General features: G+C 41.7%; 2 protein-coding genes across 3 annotated transcripts in view; one reads left to right on the plus strand and one right to left on the minus strand.

The window, feature by feature from the left end:
* Positions 1 to 23,694, minus strand: part of si:ch211-71n6.4 (para-nitrobenzyl esterase) — a 197,644-nt gene that overhangs the window by 170,765 nt on the left and 3,185 nt on the right. The gene's annotated exons all lie outside the window — the stretch shown is intronic.
* The window catches only part of large2 (LARGE xylosyl- and glucuronyltransferase 2), a 92,905-nt gene that overhangs the window by 36,596 nt on the left and 32,615 nt on the right, over positions 1 to 23,694 (plus strand). The window contains exon 1 of one of the 2 annotated variants that reach the window (XM_018692865.2): positions 13,079 to 13,334. The exons of the other annotated variant lie outside the window; for it this stretch is intronic. The gene's annotated coding sequence lies outside the window, so the exon portion shown is untranslated. Of the gene's footprint in view, positions 1 to 13,078; positions 13,335 to 23,694 lie in introns of those variants that run through there. 2 annotated transcript variants of the gene reach the window in all.

Raw genomic sequence — 23,694 nt, forward strand, 5'->3', positions numbered from 1 at the left:
AAAATTCACACACTTTTCCCCCTGTCAGCACTTAAATCTCATACTTTTTCTTCCTGTTTCAAATCAAATGTTCTGGAGTACAGCGATAAATCACCATCTTAATACTGTATGACTGCACTTTATATATATCTTATAAAAACAGTTTGTCTCCAACTGTGTCAGTCTGCTCTTTGCTGCCAGGCAGGTAGTGAGTCTACAGTGGCTTTGTCAGAGCTTGTTAGATGAACACAACTGCTGCTGGAAAAACTAAGATTGAACCAAAACAAGGAGCTAAAAGAGGCTGGAAAATGATATTTACTGTAGACGGTGATAATTCACTTTTAGTTATTTTATTCATTCTTAATAGAAAAAATATTGATTGGTTGGTCTTTAGATGGTTAAGTCAGACCCTGTAGGTGTGTGTATATATGTGTATGTGTGTGTGTGTGTGTGTGTGTATGTGTGTGTGAAGGTCCTGTGGTTAAATCACAGTGTAACTCTGCGACGCCTCTGACTGATTGATGTGCTCTGCTTGCGGCTGCAGATGACCTGTAAGACTTTTAATGAGCTTTTACAAGGTGACACACACACACACACACACACACACACACACACACACACACAAAATTTTCTTTCCCCATCACAATTTCCAGACATGGGTGACCTGACGTGGCCACAGGGCACTCGCCCACAATGCCTCGCTCTCCCACACCTAATCCCCTGACCTCTGGCCCCTGCGCTGCACCCTCCCTCTGATTGGACAGATAACAGTGAAGGTCATGTGATGTGCTGATAGGGTCATCTGGGCCGCCGGGAGGCTGGAGGCTTCGTGTTTAATTGGTTTGTGTTCCCAGGAGAGGGACAGTTTTCTGCCCTGGGGGGGTCTCTGTCAGGGCTGAGAGGTGAAATAAAGCCCCGGACCAAAGACTGATCATATGAGTGCAGATATTTGACACATACTGTGACTTCAGATGAAGAATCAGTGTGTTGCTGCCTACATGGTCATAGTTGAAATGATCAGCTGCAGCATCAGGAAATACTGGTACATAAGAGTTAGTTGTTTCCAGTGTCGGGACAGGGATGCACCGATAGCACATTTTTTCAATCCAATTACAAGTACAAGTATTTACATTTGAGTACTTGCCAATACAGAGTACTGATATGAATACTTATTAATTAACAATTAGAAAAAGACTGAATAAGTATGGTTAGTTTGGAAGGGAACAAAGTCTCTTCTCTCTAATGAGAACATACTTCTACATTATATAATTTATCTTTTAATTAAAGAATTAAGTGACTGCATGCCCTAATCATGTGATTTCAGCAGTAAAAATAAAATGTTCTCATTACTGATAGAAATAATGGTCCATACCCAGAAAAGTAAAACTCAGGTTATAAATTCTTCAAGGTTTCCAGCATCACATTCAGCTCCACCCCCACCACCCTCCCATAGCACCAGGCTGTCCTCTTCTTCATAGAGGGTAAATGATGAGGCCCCCCGTGAAGCCATCTACTACATTTGTTGTGACTGCTGGAGAAATGAGAGGAGGAGATTGAAGGAAGGAAAAGTGACGAACCAAGATTGAGAGAGACAACATGTGATTCGTACAGTGGAAAGCTCTTATTAATGGATGTCTGCCACTCCTCCTCCTCGTCCTCACTGCATCCTCCGTTGCTGCACACACACACACACACACGCACGCACACACACACACACACACACACACACACCTCTTCCCCCTCCTCCTCCCTCCTCCCTCGCTGTCAGAGAGATGAATCTCTGTTGGTGGATGGGAAGAAATGGAGCCGGGGCTCCGCAGGGGAAATGAACTCACAACTATACTTAATCATTTACCTCCTCTCCCCACAGTCTCCTCTCTCCCTCTCTTTCTCTCCCCCTCTCACCACACCTCTCTCACCCTCTGGTATGTGACATTTGAACCAAGGAATCGCCACAATCTCAAAAAGCCAATCCTGAGCCTGTCTGAGCCTCTCTGTGATTCTCTGGGACAGGACAGGGTTTCTGTAGACCAGCAGCCAAAGGGGGACAGAGGTGAAATTCAGTTCCACAGTTTCTCTGGATCTTTGTGCTGTTACATAATTGGTGCTAAAACAGGTTAAAGCAGAGTGATGACAGTGTGAAATGTTGGAGGGAAGAAAACAGACTTTTCTGATGTAACAGTGAGATCTTCTGCAACCTGGAGCATCATTTATTCATCTCTGTCAGAGCCTGTCTGATAAAAAATACTGTGTCCTCGATCCAAAACCAACTCAACTGAATGTCTCTCACCTCTGTTAAAGGTTTGGAGAGGATTCATTGTTTCAAGGAATCAATGTTGATCTCTAAACTACACTCTAAGAACATAAATATTTTACCTAACATGTTGTAGAGTTGCAGCTGTTAGTGGTTTATTGAATAATTCACCTGATCAGCAGTTATTTTGACAATCCATTAATCACTGTTTTGACCTGTTGGTTGTACAGATGAGTTTTAGAGGTCAGGTGTTTGCCCAGATCTTTTTAGATGTCAGGTGTGCCTGACATCTAAAACTGGGACAGATCTTTTTATGGGTCCATGTACATAACCGCCAATTGATTTTTGTTTGGAGTGGGAAAACAGAAAACAGATGACGAGCCTTTTCCTGTTTTTTGTTTTGGAATAAGAAACTGTAAACAAAAAGGGAACTGTTTTCAGATTTGTGTTTTGAACAACAATGAAATCTGAAAACAAAGAACGAATCGATTTTTTAAATTTTAGTTTTATGTTAAAATGGGAAAATGAGAAATGTTTGTTTGCCCAGATCTTCGTGTTTTGGTTGTCAGTCCTTTTTTGGGTGCTGCCCAAAAATCATGAAAGTAGCTACTAGGTAGTATTTTCACCTTAGATGGGTGAAGATAGCTAGCTAAAGCTCTATTCGTCTTAGCTGGGCAGCACAGAAAAGGACTGTGCTAGCTCACTGAAATCCTGTGCTATTGTTCATTAGGTGACTTCTATGGTAAAATAAAAATACTTTAACAGATAAACAGATTTTTTTAAGCCCATAACTGATTTCTCATTTTCCTTGTGTTAACATAAAACAACAATTTTAAAAAATACTAGTCGTTCTTTGTTTTCTGATTTCATTTTTCCAAAACAAAAATCTGAAAACGGCACATTTTTTGTTTATAATTTCTTATATATTCCTTCTCTGTACAACAAAAACTTGAGGCTGGCTAAAACAAATTATTCTGCAGTTGAAAACTATTTATTAGTGCTCTTAGTAATGTACCTGTAGTGACGTGATGTTACAGCTAAGTGTCCTTCAAAAAAATAAAACAAAAAAGCTCAGCACAGTATCCAGTTTTTTCAGGTTAATCAGTGGAGATAGGACTGACTGTGAGGCACAAGCCATGAGGAGGCTTTATGTCGTTACCCTGTAAAATATCTCAGAATTTATGACTGAAGCTCGTCTGTAACGAAACACAAAGGAAAAGTCAATCTGATGAGAATGTTTGTTCATGCTGGGCATCACCTGTCAGATGTGCTGTAGCAGACTGATGAAGGTTTAACGTCATGGTCCTGAGCAGACCACAGACCTGTGAGTGAGGCCTGAGAGCAGGAGGGAGCCTCTGTCACTGCAGCGTTAATGTGTCCTGGACAGAAATAGCAGCATGTGAATCACCACATTAGCAGAAGCCCGATGAGGTCTCACAGCATCAAAGAGCAATGAGCACAAACTCTGAGGCAGATTGAACAGATTGTACTGGACGTGAATAATGATGCTTCAGGAGGAGGTCAAGCCCAGTCCACAGGTTCACGTCTGATTGTCCTCTCTTCTCGCTTTGACAAATATTTAGGTTCTTTACTATCACTTTATTTATATAGAACTTAATAAATCTTAGAGACATAAATAATAAATAAAGATTTGGTTTTTTCAGTAAATCTTTCAGACCTCCACGAGGTCAAGAATCAACATTTATGCAGAAAATACTTTGTCCGATGTTGCTTTGAAGCCCTGACTGCAAACGTCTGGTCACATGTTTGTTCTCAGTCCAGGTCTGTGGATGACCAATAAAAGTCTATCTTTAGATCTGAGACTGTTCTCAGATTCATATGGAGTTAACAGCTCAGTAATAGAACAGGTGCAAGCTCACAGTGAACATCAAACTTAATCAGAAAGATCTGAAAATTAATCCTGAATTTTACAGGGATGATGTTCAAAGATCTTCGTGCTCTTTAGTTCCAGTAAATGCCGCACCAGGTCAGATATTTTTGATGTGATTTTACATTTTCAGAAGCATCAGGTGTTTTTAAATTGATTTCCTGCCTATTCACTGTTCTGGTTATCAGAGTTCCTGGACTGAATCTGGCTCATCTGGCTGCTTCTGAGTGGCCTCAGTTTGACCTGAAAAGACTTGAAACAAATCAGCTCCTCTAACTGCATCAAACCAGATCCTGGTCTTGTTTCTAGACTGTGAGGTTGGTTGGTTGGTTTTAGTCTGAAAAGTGTCAGGAGGTCAGAGTCAGACAGGTAAAGGTTTTGCTTCAAGTTCAACAAACTGTTCTCAACTCAAAACAATATTTCCCTCCATTACTCCGTTGTTTGACCAGACCTCTGTGGTTCAGGTTTGGTTGGGTCTAGGTACGTAAACGACTTGGTCAGAGAAAGATTGTGGTTTGGGTTAGTTCTTCATTATGATAAGGGAACTAACGTTTACCAGCCTCCAGCCTACAGTTAAATCTGTTGTTTGTCCACACGTTGTCATAAACTGATGTGGTTGTTGGAAACTCGAGGGGATGACTGATGCTCTTGTTTTTCCTGGAGGGACAGTCTGAAACCCACGTCCACATCAAGTTAAATTTCTAAACTCTCTGTCCTTGCTGAGCCTCCAGAACAGGGTGTGTGTCTGTAACTGGTGTAGATTCACATCACTTGACTGCAGCCTGTTGTGTTGGACGTGGTTCTGCTGTTGGTGGAGTCTGGAGTGTGTGTGTCGTGGTGTGTGTCATGCTGCTGTCTGGTCCTGTTAGTGCTGATGACTGACGGCCGTGACAGCACAGAGATTCACAGAGAGCAGCTTATTAAGACGAGGAACAGGGAGAGGCTGTACACAGGGTTAACACGGCAGTCCATCACGTGTGTTAGTGTGTTTATGTTTGCGTGCATCATGGACACAATCTCACAGCCTGATACTGTGTTGATGTACGTCTGGATCAATCTGTCGCTTCACACCTGAAACTGAAAATTGTCAGATTTGTTATTGTTTCTTGTACAACTCAGTGTTTCATCTATAGGTTCAGATTCCTTCAGTGTTCATGGTTCAGGAGGTTTTTACTGGGAGCTGAATTATCCTCACAGGTATCATCCTCTCCGAAACAAACAGACCTGATCATTAAAATCAGTAAAAACAGTTTCAAGTTAAAAATCTATGTTTCTCTGTGACGCTCTTGGGTGAACACAGGATGTGGAGAGTTGCTGTTTGCTCTGCGTGTTTCTCTGATTACTGAAGATCCAGACGTCTAATGACTAAAATCCTTCATCTGGTTTAAGATTAGAGTTATAACTTTACAAAAAGTGACAGTGACTTGAAACAGCGAGAAAGTAGTCAACTGAAAATGTTTTAACGTCCAGCCGACAGCCGGCGTTAACAGAAAACCCTGAGCTGTGATCTGTAAGAAAACACATCCAGATATTTTCATTTCTGATTTGATCCACTGCAGAGTTCAGTTCACTCGATCTGGTGAAAATGACCCAGTTTTGATTTGAAGTCCAGGACTGATAAAATACATTTCATTTTGTGGGTGCACATTATATCCAGTCAAATTGGATCAATCAGAAAGTTGTAAATTAAAGTTGAAAATAAACTCCACTGACTTGCTTTTTAGCTTTTCAGTGAACTCCAAGTTATAATCCTGCTGAATATGAAATCAATAAACAGACACTGTCCTTCACAAACATGGAGGTCAACATCTGGAGCAGTGTTTGCTGAGACAAAGCAGGAAGGAATAAAAACTTAACAGAGTTGCTGTGATTTAGTCGTAGGAAGAGCGAATTGGAGAAGTTTTTGTAATCAGAGACGTAATCGTTCAGAGGAGCAGAGGATGGAGTGTGTGGGCGGACAGAGGTAGACTGTGCAGCCCTGCAGCCTCACACAGAGCGTGTTATCTCAGTTAGAGTTGGGGAAAGAGCAGCTGGTAGTTTTGTGTCCTGCAGGCTCTCGTTCTGCCTCCCCTGAGTTTCAGCTGCAGCTCCGCCACATGATGGAGCAGCCGTCGCCTCCAGGTCCCTGAGCTCCATGTTACAAGTCATCACTGCTGTTTCCAACAAAAACACACAGATTTACTCTTTCAACAGTTTCAACATCCAAATCACAGAAACACATCTCTGCTTACCACCAGTGATATTTAGCAACAAGTTGTTGTTAAACTAGAGGTCGCTTTGGTAATAGAGCAGTGCAGGGATGATGTATTTTTGTAGTCCAGCCCTGAAGTCAGCATCAGCCTGGTTCCCTCCACAAAAAGCCAATGGGATCAACTGACCAACTAAAGTTTCTGATCCTCACAGGTTTAGTTCATCAGATAATCTTCACAGATGAACACCACTGTTCTGATGTTTGAAGCCTAAATACAATCTCCAGAAGTAAAAAGCTAATGTTAGGCTATAAACCAACTACACCACGGTCACATGACGTCAACGTCTCCACCACTGAGCTTCCAACTTGTCATTTCATTTAGCTCTGACCTCTTCTACAAAAGCCTTTCTTCTTAGAAAGTTAGTGATAGTTTGAAAGAGTGTGAGTATAAACACAACGAGGCTGTAAAGGTGGACTGGTGAGTAGATCGTTTTCATGTTAACGTCCCCGACAACCTCTGTAGTCTCATTTAGACACTCGTTAGCAACCGCCTTTTTTAAGACTAAGCACATCTAATAGACTTCTAATAGACACAATTAAAAGGCCTTACAGGACTGACTGTGCCTTTTTCTGTTTCGTAGAGGAGTGAAGTCCTCAGGACACTGCTGGGCCCAACACAAGCCAGTTGGTGACCCCAAACACCATCTGCTGCAGTTAACTATTTAATTTTTTTTTTTTTTTTGCTCCACTGCACAGATTTTGATCCTGTGTAGATCAAAATGCATTTTACTGAGAGTTTATTAGAAGATTTATTTAAAACAAATGCAATTATTATAGAAGACACAGAGACGCTGTTTACTAGCTCACGTTGGCTCAGATACATGACTTGAAAGAAACCACTCATGAACTTATCTCCAAAGCAAACGTTATGTGACGTTTCAGTATGTTGATGTTAAAAGAGGCATCAACCTCCCCTCTGGAGGAGGGAGGGGAGTTCTTTCAAAACAAGTTTGTGCAAGCAAGTTCAGCTTTTCAAGACAGAAAACAGAGCAACTCGCTGAAGAATGGTTGAGTCATTGGTATTGATCAGCATCCCCCATAGAGATATAATGGTATGTATGCTTCATATAGGACTTTATCAACCTATATGCGCTCAGAAACAGCAGGTAAACACTGTACACAACAGCTGACAGCTTATAATAGATTCTCAATGGAAATCTTTGACCCTCTCCACTGTCCTGAAGCGGAATCTGTGTATATGAATGTGCAGTGTGTAGGCAGCCGGAGCACAGAGAAACAGACAGAAAAGCTCTTGTGTGTGTGAATCTGTAAACTGCAAGTCGATTGTCGTATTATTTATACAGTTGGTGTGGGTGGGCAGCGCAGAGCCAGAGGGCAGCACATGTTTACACTGACAGAGATGGAGAGGGATCCTCTGCAGCTCCATCAAAAACTGATCCTCTGAATATGAACTAACTGAGCTGTGGTTTGTTTTTTTTAAACCATGATTCCTGTTGATAATAACGATGGAGCTGGCTGATGAACTCATGGACAGTTAGCAGTGAGGTTTGTGCCTGTAGCTGAGGGGCGTGTCTGCTCTTATATTTCTGTGTTTGTGAGGATCAGTTTGAGTTTGACAATTAGAGCATTTGTCAGGTCTTCCCCTTCCTTACAGGGCTCCTGGAGGGTTCTAGTTTGGTTTTCTAGTTAGAAATAGGTTTAAGAAAAGGGCTGGGGTTTGTTCTGTAGCTCAGGGTTGAGGAATGCTTTGTGTCACAGAGGATTTTCAGTATAGAATTACGGATACTGTATATGTGAGAGTGTGGGTGGTCTGTGTATATTCACACTGAGGGCACTGACCTCACATCTGGTCCACACACGGGCTGTCACTTTTTCAAAAAATCAAGATTGAACAAATTTGAAATGATCCACAATTTGTTAAAATTAACAACACGTCATTATTTTCGTTAATTTATTAACTTGCTGCTCTGCTCATCTGTGCTGCTCAGTGGGATGGTAAACTAGCCGGTTAGTCCACAGATTTATTGTTGTTGGAGAGTAGCTCAGCTGCCTTTTACAAAGTCAACAAACCGCGTTATCTTTATTCTTGACTTTGTGATCCACACGCTGCTTCTCAGATGTTTTGGTGTTGTGATTATCTGCTCAGGACTACTATGCTCGCTGCTGTCCTCCATTTACGTAACAAAACAACTCTGTATTGCCATTAGCTTAGTTTACTGATGGTCAATAGGTTAAGCTGTTAGAGTGCCCTCTGCTGGATCACAAGCAAACTACTTCAAATGGTCTGGTGTGCTTAGATGTGCTTAGACTGCAGCCTACATTTCGAACAGGTCTTTACAGTTTGAATAAGAACTTTTTACCCCACGTGCGAACAAATGTTCAAATTTCTAATAAAAAGTGACAGCTCAAGTGCACACCCAGTATATTATAGTGGAAACTTCACTCAGGGTTTCAGCAGAGAATGAAGGTAAGGTTCAGGGTGAGGTGTGGAGCAGGTGAAGATGGGTTTTTAGGAAATGAGAGAAAAGTGCAAAGTAGACGTCCTGCATCTGCACGGCTGCACGGGTTGTAAGTACGTAAATGTACCCTCCTTAGTCCATGTGCAGCTCAAACTTCATGAGTGGACTGTACATTCCGATAACAAACGTATGGGCATGTTCACCTGTGTCATTGGCCTTTTAATTTCAGCATATGTATATATGTCAGAGTCCCCTCAGACGTCTCTGTGCTGAAGCTGTTTAGCAGAAGGGCAGATAAGACAGAGTCTGCAGAGTTCAGACTTCCCTGAAAGTCAGGAGGAGGAGGGGGAGGGAGGGAGGAAGGGGCAGCAGGTGGAAGGGGGAAACCAGACTACTCACCCCTGCCCTCCCCCTGTCCACGACACCCCTTGCACCCACAGTCCACCAGACCCTCCATGTTCACAGAGGAAACTCCAGCTTTTGTCTTTTCACCTTTCTCCCCTTCGTCTTGTTTATGTGTAGTAACCCCCCCATGGGCCAGTAAATCTGACCTCTGACACCCATAACAAGGAGAGAAGTGTTGGTGTTAAGTTGTCAAGTCGTCTGGAGGACGGTCACCTGATCCTCTCTCACCTACACCACCTCACAGCCAGAGCAGAGCAGGCAGTAAATATAAGATGTTTTTCTTGGAGCCAGTTGCAGAAAGTGTTTGTGACCTTCTGACCTCAGTTTGTTAAAAACCTGGTTTCATCCCAGAGGAGGAATAACAGTTCACACTGCAGGGCTTCATTCTCTCTGTCTCCTCCTTGGATATAAAAACGAGTTAAAGACATAGGAGAGATTACTCTGTCAGAGCGTGGTTGGTGAACGAAGACTCATGTGACATGTTGCTATAAGAGAAGTATTTTTTATATCTTTGTTAAAGGATCATTTCTTTGTTTCTGTGAGATTCAGAAAACAAAACTGGACTCCATGACTGGTCGGTGTCTCTCTCTGGGTTTACTTCCTTCCTTCTGGTTTCTGCTGCTCTGCATCACCTGCTGTAACGCTGCATCACTGTTTGTTGAGGGAGGTAGTAGGAGCACTTGTTTTGATGCAGCTGATGTCCCTGATGAAAATGTAGAGGATGAATCAAGATTGTGTTTTTAATCGGATCAATCATGCAATCTTACTGACTGTTGGTTTCCATTTATTTTCATACAAGATGTAAACTTGTCTCCTGGAGGTTATGTTTATATTATTACATTTATATATTAAACTAGATTACATTTTTGAATCCGCATATTGAGGAAATGCTAATAATGAATGTGTCTGTCAAGTCACAAAATGTTGATACCGAATGTTTCAGTCACTGAAAACTAATTTATTTTCCTATAATTTCCGCTCATAGCAGCTAAAACATGATTAAACTCTGTGGCTATGTGTGGGCTCTCCCAGTGCTCTGGACTGTTCATCATGTTGGTTAAATATTGAAAAAGTTGCATAAACCTGGACAGGATGTGAGTTGTGGTCTCTGAGACCAAAGTCCAGCTCTTTGTTCACTCTCCATCCACCACAACAAAACAACACAACTGAGGAATTTATTCATGTGACTTGTAGGAGACGGGGCTGTAGTAGTGATATCAGCATACAACTTAAAATGTTGTCTGTCACTGTGAACATGAGGTCTTAATTATTTATTGCCAGTGTAATATTTGTCACTGAGAAGTCGAGACTACATGCAGGGTACCTGTAATTTCGACTGATGTTTGATTTTCATACCAAAACACTGGCAGCATGAAATAGTAGATATAATTCATTCAAATCTGTGGCTCCTGCTTGTTTTACAAAAGGATTAATGTGATGTCAAGGATGTGTGATTGTTAGCAAATGGGATAAAAACATGTAAAACCAGAGGTCAACAAATCCCATGTTCAGACTCAATCCAGCAGAGCGTTTGTCCGTCCCTCAACACCTTCCCTCCTCCGTCTGTGGCTCCAAGCCCATTGGTTCCCTCTGAAGGTGTAAATCTTTCACACCACCTCACAAATATGCAGATTAATTACAGAAAAGTCTCAGTAATTAGACAGCTGCCTACTGTACGAAGAAACAGTTCATGTGTTGGGGACTATTTTCAGCGGCGGATTAATCCATATTTGGTGCTATAGTGAGTATTTGTGGCAGCAGGACGGTGTGTGTGGGATTGAGTTTAAATGATGCGTGGTACTCAAAAGTCGAGTTCCTAGTCAGAAGTTTCAACTGGTACGCTCCCTGAAGTCGGATTTCCAACTTGGAAAGTTGGAGAAACCCCACCAACCCCAACATAAGAATTCAAGATGGCTGCTACTCACATCAACTGTAGTGAGCACTCTGCTAATTTTACTGTTTATAGCAGTTTGTTCCACATTAAGTCAGTTTTGTGTTTTTTAACAGAATGACAAATTAAACGTAATCCAAATACGTGAAATACGCTGAAAACCTTTTATCCTCCTCTGAGGTGTTCTTCAGATTTGTTTTGATACTCTGACAGAGCAACAACAACAAAGACTTTCCTGCGAGTGTCCATGTTTTTCCGACTTCTCAACTGGAACGTCGTCAACTCTGAGGTGACGTCACTCCCAGTATTTCGATGTAAATAGAAAAACACCTTTAACTACAGTGTGTGTTGATGGTGATGAAGGAACATGTCATCCAGAGAGGATCACTAATGAGTTTTAATAGTGTTTAAACAACAGTGCAGCTCTGTGGCTCTGAGGAATCGATTCTTGATAGTAGGAGACAGTCAGCTGGTGTGGGATTTACTGACAATAGGAAAAATAGAATAATAGAGCAGACTTGTGCTTTAGAAAAGACAACGTGCTGAAGTCTTAGTGTCTGTGTAACGGTAGACACTTATCTAAGAATGGACATAAAACCTCTTTACAAGAAAGAATGAGAGAAACAGTGTCTGACTGAGGCTATTGGAACAGCTTCACCACAGCCTGACACAGTTCTGACACTTACAACAATTCTTTCATGTGAGCTGTGTGTCCCTGAAAATAACCTGGAATAACCTCCTGAAAAATCAGAGGATCTAGATAGGACTTGCCCAGAGCTGTGCTCACAGTTTACATTACAGAGGGTGATTACAAGCGTTCCTGGCGTTGTTCATGTGTGGTGTAGAGTTTCCCCTGAGGCTACGACTTCAGGTAGAGAGTGTGAGTAGTTTCCGGAGAGGAGATAAGAGCTGCGGAGGTGCAGTCGGTTCTCAGCCTCCCCCGCTGATCCTCTCCACTGATCCCTCCGTCTTTAATGAAGCATCCGTCAGCGGAGCTTCGTTAGCTCAGGCATGCAGCGTGCTGCGACTGGTTTCCAGCCCAGTAATACCAAACACACTGCTGTTCTGTGTGCTGTGTAATTACAGAGTGTTCGCCTCCTCTCCATGCATTTGTTAATGTGAAACTTTGTGCCTCCGGGCTCACAGAGCGAGCCAGGATGAATTTACTCTGAATGAAATCACACTTGGTAAATACAAAGCAGCGAGCAGGTACCTGCACGCTGACTGCAGACTGACTGTGTTTGTTTAAAGGCCTCTGTGACCGGTCAGGAGCCTGCAAGTCACAGCTGGAGCAGAGACTCTCAGGTTCAATTTCAAGGGCCATTTTCAAGAGCCAAGTAGGCCTTAATCTGGACTAGTTAAATCCTGGTTTAAGGGCATTGCACCAACTGTTCATTAAACAAAACAAACATAATTAGCTCTTGGACAGGAAGGTGATGCAGGAAAATCTGAGCTCTCACAAGTGAAATGATGTTTTTATTTGTGTGAAATTGTTTTCAGAATCAGATTCAGGAGCAGTTGGTGGTCCACACGACTCTCACACAGTAGATATTAGTCTTATTCACATCCTTACAGTTTGTCTCAAGCATTAGAAGCCACTGATGGCAGGTGAATTTGTTGTATAGGGAACGAGTCTAGTGCAAATACTGAATCAAAACTCTGCTTTCCCTCCTGCACAGCTAAATCCAAATGCTTCTTTATTTGGTCTCAAAGACTTTTGAATTCCACAGCTTTAAAAAAAATCCCCACAAAGCTCCTCTCTTTTATTCCTGACAGTATGTAAGGTGACACCGTTCCTTTCTCCCTCTTATTTCTCCTCTTTCCACCTTTCTCCTCCCATCTGTCTGACGGGAGCTGAACTCGTTTCAGTAAAAGCCCGGGGAGGAGAGGAGGGGAGAGGGGAGGAGAGGGGGGCTGAAATCAGAGCCGTTCCCTCTGAGGTGGAGGCGATTTATAGTGTGTTTGTGCAGAGGGAGGAGGAGGAGGAGGAGCAGTGGGAGGAGAGCAGCAGAGAGAAGGAAAAGGAGGGCATGAAGCAGCGACAGAGGTTGAAGAACTGGGACAAAAGTCTGCTGAGAGAGAGAAAAGAGCGGTGGAGTTTATTGTCAGAGCTCTGAATGAGGAGGATTAGGAGGAGGAGGAGGGCGGCTCAGCTCGCTCCCGACCTGGACCTGGACCTGGACCTGGACCTGGACCTGAAAACACATGTTTAGACCACACTGAGCAACAGGAAGGGAAATATCCAGGTAGGACGACGGGGGCAAAGGTCGATCCTGCTGCTTATGGAGCAGCTTTCTGCACGTGTTAGCTGATGTTTGTGTGTCTGAGCTTTTGTATCAGCTCGTGTCTACGGTTGTGTTAGTCTTTTGGTTTGATTTAGGAAACAGAAGAGGAAACATACTGTATTTATATACATGTGTGTGATCTCAGTCCTCCTGCAGTCAGAGCTTCTGTAGTGCAGATTAAATTTACCTCTGTTCTTTCAGCTTCTCCTCTCAGGTTTGTGTCTGTTGATTCATCAAAACCTCTTTTTTTCATCTCTCATGCGACTTTTGACTTTTATTTGTTTGCCTTTGAGATGTTATTACAAGGAATCTTTACACACCTGCCTGCTTCAGTGTGCTGAAGGGGAGGTGGTTTTCTTGATGTCTTACAAGCGGACATGTTGTTATACCTGACCTCCGGTGGTTTCTCTCCACACTGAGAGTCCTGGTTCTCCAGGTTCTGAGATTTCTGTCTGTGATACTGAAAACACAACAGTGACCTCTCTTTCTGGAAACACAATCCACAGACTTCACCGTGGACAGATGAGATTTGGATTGGGGTTTTTTGGTAGAAAGTGGTTCCAGTTGAACTTTTCAACATTAATTCACACAAATGAATTTCAGTTGACCTGTCTGAGATTGAAGGGTGGTGGAGATGTTCTGAGTTAAACCTTGGTTCTCCTGCCACTGCATGTGCTTGGTTTTTTTTGTTGTTGATTGTTTGGCTAAACATGAATCTTCCAGATATCGGTTTTGGACATGCAGAGTTTGTACAGTCACGTTTTCAGTTTCGTCTTTCAGTTTGTTTCACTTTAGGAACAGTCTGAATGCCAAGAATATCTGAAGCTTAGAGCTCAAGAAAATAATGTCCTTGTTGGAAGAATTGGAGATTTACTCCAGATTTAATTCAGTGTTGTTTTGTCAACTTTCTTAGGTCAAAATATATGCATTTATGTCAAGTTTAATTGATCAGACAAAGACTTGAAAGCAGAAAGGACAAAAATTATATAAAAAACAAACAAAACAACTATATAAATTATAGATATGTATATAAATTATATATAATTCCCCATAAAAACCCAGTTCAGTAGAACAAGGACAAGATATTTCTGTAAATTATAAATAAGCGTGTCAAACAAAAAGACCAACTCTTTGGTGCAGTGACACATCATTACAACAATAACATGTTTAACTCCAGTTACATTCTGGTTTTCATAAGCCTCTTAAAGTAGAGTCTTAGAATTCACATTACACATCCAATCTGGATGATTATTCTACAATCCCATGGCTTTGAATGATCCTCTTGAGTGGTTTGAGATGAAGAAGCATCATGTGACCACTGCAGGTATCAATATCAGTCATCAGGTGATCACTGCTGTGATAATAGAAATTATTTTCTTCAGGATGTTCAGGATTCTTTGAGCTGTGGTTCTATCTAGAGAACCAGACCACGTTTTCACCAGTTTTCAGCTGAACCACCATAATCCGCTTATTAAGTTTTGACGTCAAGACTGACAAAAATCCTGTTGCCTGGTCCAACTTCTCTGAGTCTCTCCTGTTTTCAAGATGCTTCTTTCAAGAGTCCCTATTCAGTGTCATTCTATTGCTTTAACTGTGATGAGAAAGAGAAGAGGAAATGTCTGCAGTTAATACGTTTAGATTTTTTTTAGTGGGTGCTAATGTTAGCCACCTAGCTAACATAAGCACCAGTTAGCACCCACTAGTAAAAGCAGGTACCACTGATATAAGATGTGGGTTATCGGGTGCTTCTTGCTATGTCCACATCTTCCTGTTTCAGTTGTCAGTACTTTTCTGTGCTGCCCAGCTAAGGTGAATAAAGCTGAACTTAGCTAGCTATCTTCACCCAGTTAAGGTGAAAACAGACAGCCATATCTAGCTATTTTCACAATTTTTAGGCAGTACAGACAAGGACTGTCAACCGAAACATGGAGATGTGGGCTCATAGCAACAAACATCCTGTAAAATCCATACCTTATATCAGGAGGTGCTAATGTTAGCTAAGTTAGCTGGCTAATGTTAGCACACACTGGCATCAAACTTTGTTTTCCTTTATTCATTTAAAAACTGCAGCCATTTCCTCCTCTCTTTCTCATTACAAGGAAAGCATGCATAGAATGGCAACTGAAGGTGGACCAGGAAATAGTATTTTCGGTGGTTGTGACGTCACGACTTAACAGGGGTGCGGAGGATGCACCACCAGCAGAGGGCACTGCACAGCGCACCACAGAAGTGAAGTTATTTCCTCCATCCTCCCATGGTTTGCACTTCAGGTGAAGGAAAACCATATATTCTGTGGTTCAAAGTTTAGGTGCATGAACTGGATCTGAATCTGTTCTGGTGGAAAAGGGGAAAGAGAGAGAGAGAGAGAGAGAGTGAGAGAGAGAGAGACAGAGAGAGAGAGAGAGAGAGAGAAGAGAGAGAGAGAGAGAGAGAGAGAGAGAGAGAGAGAGAGAGAGAGAGAGAGAGAGAGAGCAGTGTATCATTATGAATTCCTGCCTGTATCTGTGGGACTGCAGGGAAATGAAATGAAAAGGTCGTCCCTGGTCACAAACCCACTAATCCCAACTCAGCTTACTCTGATAAATCACAAAGAAATACACTCGACCTCACAGAGCAGGCCAGAGCACCGACAATACAGCAGATTAAGTCGAGCACGCCTCTGTGACCCAAAGGAATCAAATTAAAATCAGAACAGGAGAATGTACCTCGCAGTCGATTTATTACAGGAACTCTGTGTCAGAACAAAAAACACAGTGAGGACAGGAAATGTTCACAGAGGAGGAAATGTCAGATACTGAGAGTGAATGATAAGATGAGTTTTATTTGACTTGTGAATCTGTGTGATGAAATGTGTATGTTCTGTACCACAGGGCAATAATCTGCTGGGACAGGGGGTCCATACTCCACAGCAGCTCTATGAGACTTTACTGAAATGTTCCGTTGCGGTTACAATGCTAATATACTGATGTTTAGCAGGTTCAGTGTTTACCGTGTTCACAACCTTAAATTAGTGTGTTAACATGCTAACATTTGCACAAGGTACAGCTGAGGCTGATGGGAATGTTATTTAATAAAGTTGAGGTTAAAGGTCAGACGATCAAGGGAAGTTCAGTTCATCCTCTGGGAAACATGAAGTTTCATGTCAATCCAAACAGTATTTTATGTTGCTGCTAGAAGAAAAGTCAAGAGTTTTTCCATTAGAGGACGACCAATCCCCAGATTCACTGTGTTAATTTAATTTAATATGTAAAAATATTTGCACAAAACTGAAATAACGAATCAAAACAACAGGAACCACCTTTAGATTCTCACAGTGATCACTGAATGAGACTTTATCCTTGATCTTTGAAACACTGCTTTGAAATGTTGTTTTTGCTAATCAGATATTACTTGATTTGGTTTCTTATTTTAATTTGAAAATCATCTTTTTCAGTCATTTTGTGGTGAGCATTTGGCTAATTTCAAAAGTTTTTTATTCCCCAGAGTAATGGACAGAAGAAAGATACTGTTTTAAAACCTCAGAGCTGAAGCTGACACTGATATTGTACCTTGTTCCTTCTTATATGTTCCCAGTGCCGGGTTGTAATACAGAATTATCATTATCAGGTTGTGTTATTTGATGATCAAATTTGGTTACATCTTCACAAAACTTTATATCCAACATTAAAGATTTCAAAACCAATGTCAATTAAAACCCAACAAAATTTGTTACAGTAGTTGTTCCTCATTTAAAGTGTCATATCTAATTAGATTTTTTTGTGCATGATTGTACATGAATTTCCCCTGTTATATTGTAATTAGAATATATAATGATATTTTGCAGCAGCCAGAGCTCCTGTTTTCATGGTGCAGAGCAGATCCTCTGTGGCTGAAGAAAAGGTCGCCCCCCCGGATGTTCATCAGGGGGGAGAGAGGGGCAGTGACGAGCCTTTGATGAGAGCAGAATCATGAGGCCAGAGGATGAGGAGGGAAAAATAGGGCAGGAAGGTGCTGAAACATGATAAATAGTGATGCTGGAGGGCAGAGGATGGAGATCAGCCAGAGTCTGAGAGCAGTTTATCACACGTTGGCGCTGATACTGAACAGAAAACTGACGGGAGGAGAGAAAGATCCTGAAGCTTATAGTCCAGGTTTGTCTGAATAAAGTGCTCAGTCATCATTATTGAGGAGACATTTTGAGTATTTCCTAGCAGACCTGAGCCATGTGTTTTGTGCAATTTTATTAGTTAGATGTTGGTTATAAAGCTTGGTTTGACCCCAGTACGAATGGTTTTATTTAATTAAATGTGTTGTAATTACTGCTGCATCTACACATTGTTTTTGATTTAAAACTAATCACTGTTGCTATGGTTACGCCTGGCGTCCACACTACTCTGAAGTTTTCGTGCCCCTAAAACTGAGACTTTTGGAAATGCTGCTGGACCCGTTTTAGTTTGAAAACTCCAGGGTTGTGTGTTTGAGACTTAGGACGCAGACACCAGTGTTTACTTCCTGACTGGTTCTCATCAGTCACAATGTATCCTTCCCTCATTGGGGACGCTCCAATCACATGACTCATTTCAGATTTCAGCCTTGGTTTCTCCCTCTTGTGGTAATTCAAAATAAATTAGTACAAGAGTGTATGTTGGCTATACAGCTTTTTTTAAAGTCACTTGTGAGGATATTAAGGATTATACCCATTCATGATTATCCTGACAATGGAAATTCACTACGGTCAACTTATTGTGATTGTTTTTTATCACGATGGGCAATAAAATAATATATTGTCCCAACCCTAGTGTGGACAGAAATTATTTCTGACAGAAACCCAGGCCCGTTTGTAACCGGCCTCTTTAAAGCTAGCTATGGTCTAGCTTGAGTCAGAGCTTCTCTCATTAGTCTTTAAAAGCTGAGACGTGGTGCTGGAGTTTAAATCAGTATTTACAGATACATCTAAAAGCTTGAGCTTCAGGGGTGAGTCATGCTTAATGCTAACTTAATAATACCTACAGTACAGGACAGAAAACTTTTAAGAAAAAGATTTTGAAAGAAAACTTTTGTGATAAAATCTTCTGTCTGGCCGAGTAGAATGGGGATCTGTCTGAAAACCTTCACCTTAAAACGCAGCTATGAACGAGTCTTTCTGTAAACTGTTGTGCTGTCCTCAGGAAGCCTGCAGGTTCAGAGGAAGGTTTTCAGTCTGTGTGTGGAACAAACAACATTAAAAGAGAAAAGCTCTAATATGACACACTCCCGCTGGGCATGAAAACTGCTTAAATTAAGTGATCAGACGCTGAGAGGGATAATTAGATTACTGTGTATAGACACAGTGTGCGATGGTGGTGGTGCGTCGTATGTGTGTGAACGTTAAGACGGTTACAGCTGATTTTTGTTAGTTTAGACTAAATCTGTGCAGAACAGCATCAGCTTTAGTGTCGTCCACAGCAGCCTGATGTACAACTGCATCTATTCTTTCCTCTCTTTCAGGAAATCACACAGATATTTAAACCTGTGAGAGGATAAGTGAGTGTTCTCCAGGTTTTGTTTTGGTCTTGCTGTGTGTGTGTGTGTGTGTGTGTGTGTGTGTGGGTCAGTGAGGTCAGCAGAGAGAGTGAGTGGAGTTGATTACCCGTCTCCACTCTTATCTCCGTCCTCTAATGCAGGAAGCTCCCACTGATTATTCCCTTAATCAGGACTATCCCCACTGTGATTAGCTCGGTGCTAAAAAGCCCTTCAGTTTGAACAGGGACTCGGCAGCTGGACCAAAGCACTGCTTTCAGCTCTTAATTGCATTATCATACTGCTGCATGCACCCCCCCCCCCCCCCCCCGCCCGCAGCATTGACTGACAGGATTCACTGAGAGGAGAGCCTGAACGGGAAGCTGTGGTTTGTATCACAGTGAACAAACATACAAAAAACCCTGATGTTTTTTGTCAGTGGGTGTTTACACAGTCGCTTTGACTCGGGCCACTTTTGATTGGTGAACATGACTGTCCGATGAGACGTGATTAACCACTGGGTCAGAGTCAGGAGCTGGGAAAATAATCACAGCCTAATCACATTAGTTCAAATTGTAATTTTGGTTAAAATTGTTCAGACCTGCAAGGTGTCTCCAATTACATTTTTACTGTGTAGCTCTGTGGAGGGCAGGTCAGCCTGTTGTATATCTCAACAACTATTGGATGGATTGCTGTAACATTCAAGGTCCCCGGAGGATAAAGCCTACTGACTATGGCAATCCTCTGACCTTTCCTCTAGGGCCACTAGTAATAATGGGACATTTGAAGCAGAGTATGAAGGGGCGTGTCAGGTGAAGCCCCACTTCAAGGCTCATATCATTTTGTAGAGAATCACATGACCTCTGACAAATGAGGCCTCAGTTTGCATGGTATACATCACTGGTTCATGTTGAGGCCAGTTTCTAGATAAAAGCATCATTAACACTGGGCATGTAATGAGTTGTTGCAGGTATTAGTTTGGTTTGTGCATCATCAGTGTAGCGGCGTTTGTAGTAGCTGAGATTGATTTGTTATTATCGCAACACTTAATAATAGCGTCCACTTATTCACCATTAACTAGTTGCTTATTAGCATGCATATTGGCTCTTTCTTAGTCATTGCTAATATGCTTTGCTCAGTATGGACCTTATAAGGTAGTAGTAACACAGAAATAGTAAGTCTCAGTATATAGACAAATATGTCTAATATGTCAATGACATAAGGAAAAGCAAAGAGGTAATAGGAGGTATAGCAGGGCTGTATTGTTCTGGATATGAAAAGGTTAATGAATGATTTGGCTGCCACACATTAACTTGATCAGTAGATGTTACCAGTGACCACTGCTGAATGAAGCTTTGAGTAATGAACCTTTTCACCTCAGGAAGCTTCATTCACTAGTCACCAGCAATGTGAGTGTTAAGTTAATCAGTATATCACCGTTCTACGCTGAGGCAATTTAGCGTGCTTAACATGACATTTAAAGGTGTCAAGAAAATATATTTTAAAACAGAATAGAAAACAGAAATAAAGTTAAATAGAAGAAGACAGATTAAACAGTAGAGTAAAACTTACAGTGCCGCTACAGCTCAAAATAAGAGCTGAACAAACAGATCAAAGTTAAACTGAATAAAATGCAGTGGTAAACAGAAAAGTTTTTGGTCCTGATTTTAAAGAACAGAGTTGTAGGAGACCTGCAGTTTTTCTGGGAGTTATTCAGATACTGAATGTGGAGCATAAAAAAACTAAATGCTGCTTCATCAGGTTTAGTTTTGACTCTGTGGGGACAGCGAGTGGACCTGTCCCAGACCATTAAAGAGATCTGGACCAGCACCTCAGAGTGTTTTTGTAAAGATTTTCGTGGCTCCCAGATGAAGAATTCTGATAACTCTGGTGATCTCCTGGTCTTTCTAAACTCAGTCCTGGACTTGTTTTGACATCTCCAGTGATTATAGATCCAGGCTCTCAGATTAATTTGTGGCAGGATGGGACACATGATAATGTTGTTGTCAGTAAATAAGTCGCAGGTTAACTCTTTCAGAGGAATATTTAGAAACGGGCTGAGTGTTTGCTCTCTGTGGTCGCTGTTATCCTTTAATTTACAACCATTACACCAAGTTATTTGCTGTGTCTCCACCCACGCAGCCTCTGTCGTCCCTCCAGTGTTGTTCTCAGCTCTGATTAGACGACCAAGGAGGCCGCAGACCACCGCAGTCCTCCAACGCTTCCTTCTCATATTGCCACCTGGCCAAGCCTTTTGTTTTTACAGCTACAATTAGAGCCCAGAAGTGTAAGCGTTTTGTGCAGCTCCTGCAGAATCAACAAAAGCTGCCTATTAAACTCCTCTTTAGTGGCGCTGTCCCTCACTTTTATATCCTCGCTGGGTTTATGAGTGTGAGAGGCTGAAAGGCCAATACACCTCCACACAGCACAACTCATCCTGCACCTTATTTACTCACTCTGCTCTCTTTTCTTTTCTCCTCTCTCTTTCCTAAATCTTCCTTTATTGTCTCCTCTTCTCCTCCACCCTCTTCTGTGGCTTTGTACTTTTTTTGTCCTCATCTTCTCTTCATTTGCCTTTTCTTCTCTTTTTGTCTCTCCTCTTCTATAGTTTTATCTTTCCTTTCCTGTCTCCTCTCCTTTACTCTCCCTTCTTAAACCTCTCTTTTCTCACCTTCCTTTCTCTCCTCTTATTTACTTTCCTAACTTTCATTTCTCTTCCTTTTTATCAAGCCTTTCCCTTATTTTTTCTTTCCTCTCCTTTATTCTCCTTATATTTCTTTCCCTCTTTTCTCCTTACCTCTTCTTTCCTAGCCTTTCCTTTCTTTCCTCACTCTCTCTTCTCATCTTTCTTCCTCTTTACTTTTTCTACCTTTTCTTTCTCTTACCTCATTACCAAGGCTTTCCTTTCTCTTCCTTTCTTTTTCTTTCCTTTCCTTATCTTTATTTCCTCTCCACCTCCCGTCTTTACCATTTTCCATTTCTTTGCTGCCGCCTCCTCTCTCTTATCTTCATCCTCCCTCTGTTTGTTCCCTCCCTTCATCCTCTCCTCTCTTTTCTTCCCCTCTCAGCACCTTTCATTGCTCTTAACGATGTACAGCGCATACATCAGCCTCACTAATTAACTCATAAATCATCTCCATGTACTTGGAAAGTTTAAACATCTGGCACAGTGTCAGTGGATTTCAGCTCAGTTTGATCCACTTTTACTACACATAATTGAACGATGCACTTAACTAGAAATCACATTTACATATATTTATGTTAAGTTTTTGAACGTGAGCAATCTGATGTTTTCTTCTTTCCTAATGCAGGAACATATCACAGACTACAAAGTTCAACAATTTATCTTAGAAGTCACAGAAAGGTCAAAGGTTTTTATACATCTCAACCAGGGGCGGTGATTGGCATAAAGCTCTACTGGGGCACATGGCCCCCACTGCAAATCCCATGGTTTCTTGCATTGATATCAGATGAAATATATATTTTAATAGATGCATTAAATACTTGAAATTGTGAAAGTGGAATATTGGTCAGGAATCATGAGAAAAATGCTGCGTAAATGTGGTTCCTGGTCGGTCATTTGTCAAGATGTTTATCAAAATGTAATCATGGTTTTGGACAGAACATAAAGAAATGATGGAGATTAATCAATGTGAATCTGATTTCATGGAGCAGAAGCTTAAGTATTTTTGCTGTTTGTTTTTTGTTGTAATCTTGTTGTAAGATTTCTGGATTATGGTATATAGTATATAGTACTTAATGATATTTAAGTGACTATATTTTCAACAGGTTCTACAGGCTTTCCTCAACAGAAAGACAAGGTCATACATTAGGCAACAGATTCTTTGTCACTTGACTGTACCATTACACACTACTTCTAAATACAGCGACAGATGCAGGAAATTTATTTTCAAGGTTTTTTATTTGTTTTTTAAATAACATTTTAAATCCTTCCACAAGCACGTCTGCTTTGGTAAAAGTCTATTTCCTTAGTACATTAAGCTAACATAGGGGGCACTTACCCTGCTCAGCCTTTCTTTCAGAGCTGGCAAGAGTGTGGAAAGGTAACTTGAGATGCTGACAGTGCGGCAAAGACACCGACCTGACGGCTGTGATTTTGGAGAGTAGCTGTGCTTGTCTGATTGCAGCCCTTGGAGGACGAAAACCGTAGCTACAACCGTGTGGTTATAGGACCAAATTGCAGTTGGTCTCTGAACAAATGTCTGTTTCAGTGGTCTGCTCGAGTTGTCCGTAGTAATTTTCGCTTCCTCACAGTGGTGTGTCGATTGCTAAAATATTTGATGCCCATCTGACATGACATGAATAGATTTTGTGCTCAAGTGACCCAACAGTTCCCCCATGAGCAAGCACTTGGCGACAGTGGCAAGGAAAAACTCCCTCGGAAGGAAGAAACCTTGAGCAGAACCTGGCTCATGGTGGTCAGCCGTCTGCCTCGGCCAGCTGGAATTTTCATGTCTGCTTTGATAAAGGTCCATCTCCTTAGAGTGGATGAGGGAGGGATAGTCAGTTCAGTTGCTGTTGGTGGTTCCAGGCACCGCTGACTTCTTCCACATTTTTGGTTTCCTCAGGCCCAGAAAGGGGTGACCTGATTTTTAAATGACATTTTCAGTCCCTCCACTGACCCTTGATGCCCGCTTGACATGACAGGCTTAATTGTCACTAACAGAAAGCTAAACACTAAAGTGAAAGGTAACAGCCCGCACCATCAGTGCAAACTTGCCGCTCACAAGCATAAACACTTCCCACCGTGGCAATCAACTCAAAAAGAGATCCAAAAACAGGCTCTTCCTAAAAGGGTAACATACAGTATATTAAGCTAACA

The sequence above is a fragment of the Lates calcarifer genome, linkage group LG2 (genome assembly GCF_001640805.2).
Source record: "Lates calcarifer isolate ASB-BC8 linkage group LG2, TLL_Latcal_v3, whole genome shotgun sequence".
NCBI classification, from domain to species: domain Eukaryota; kingdom Metazoa; phylum Chordata; class Actinopteri; family Centropomidae; genus Lates; species Lates calcarifer.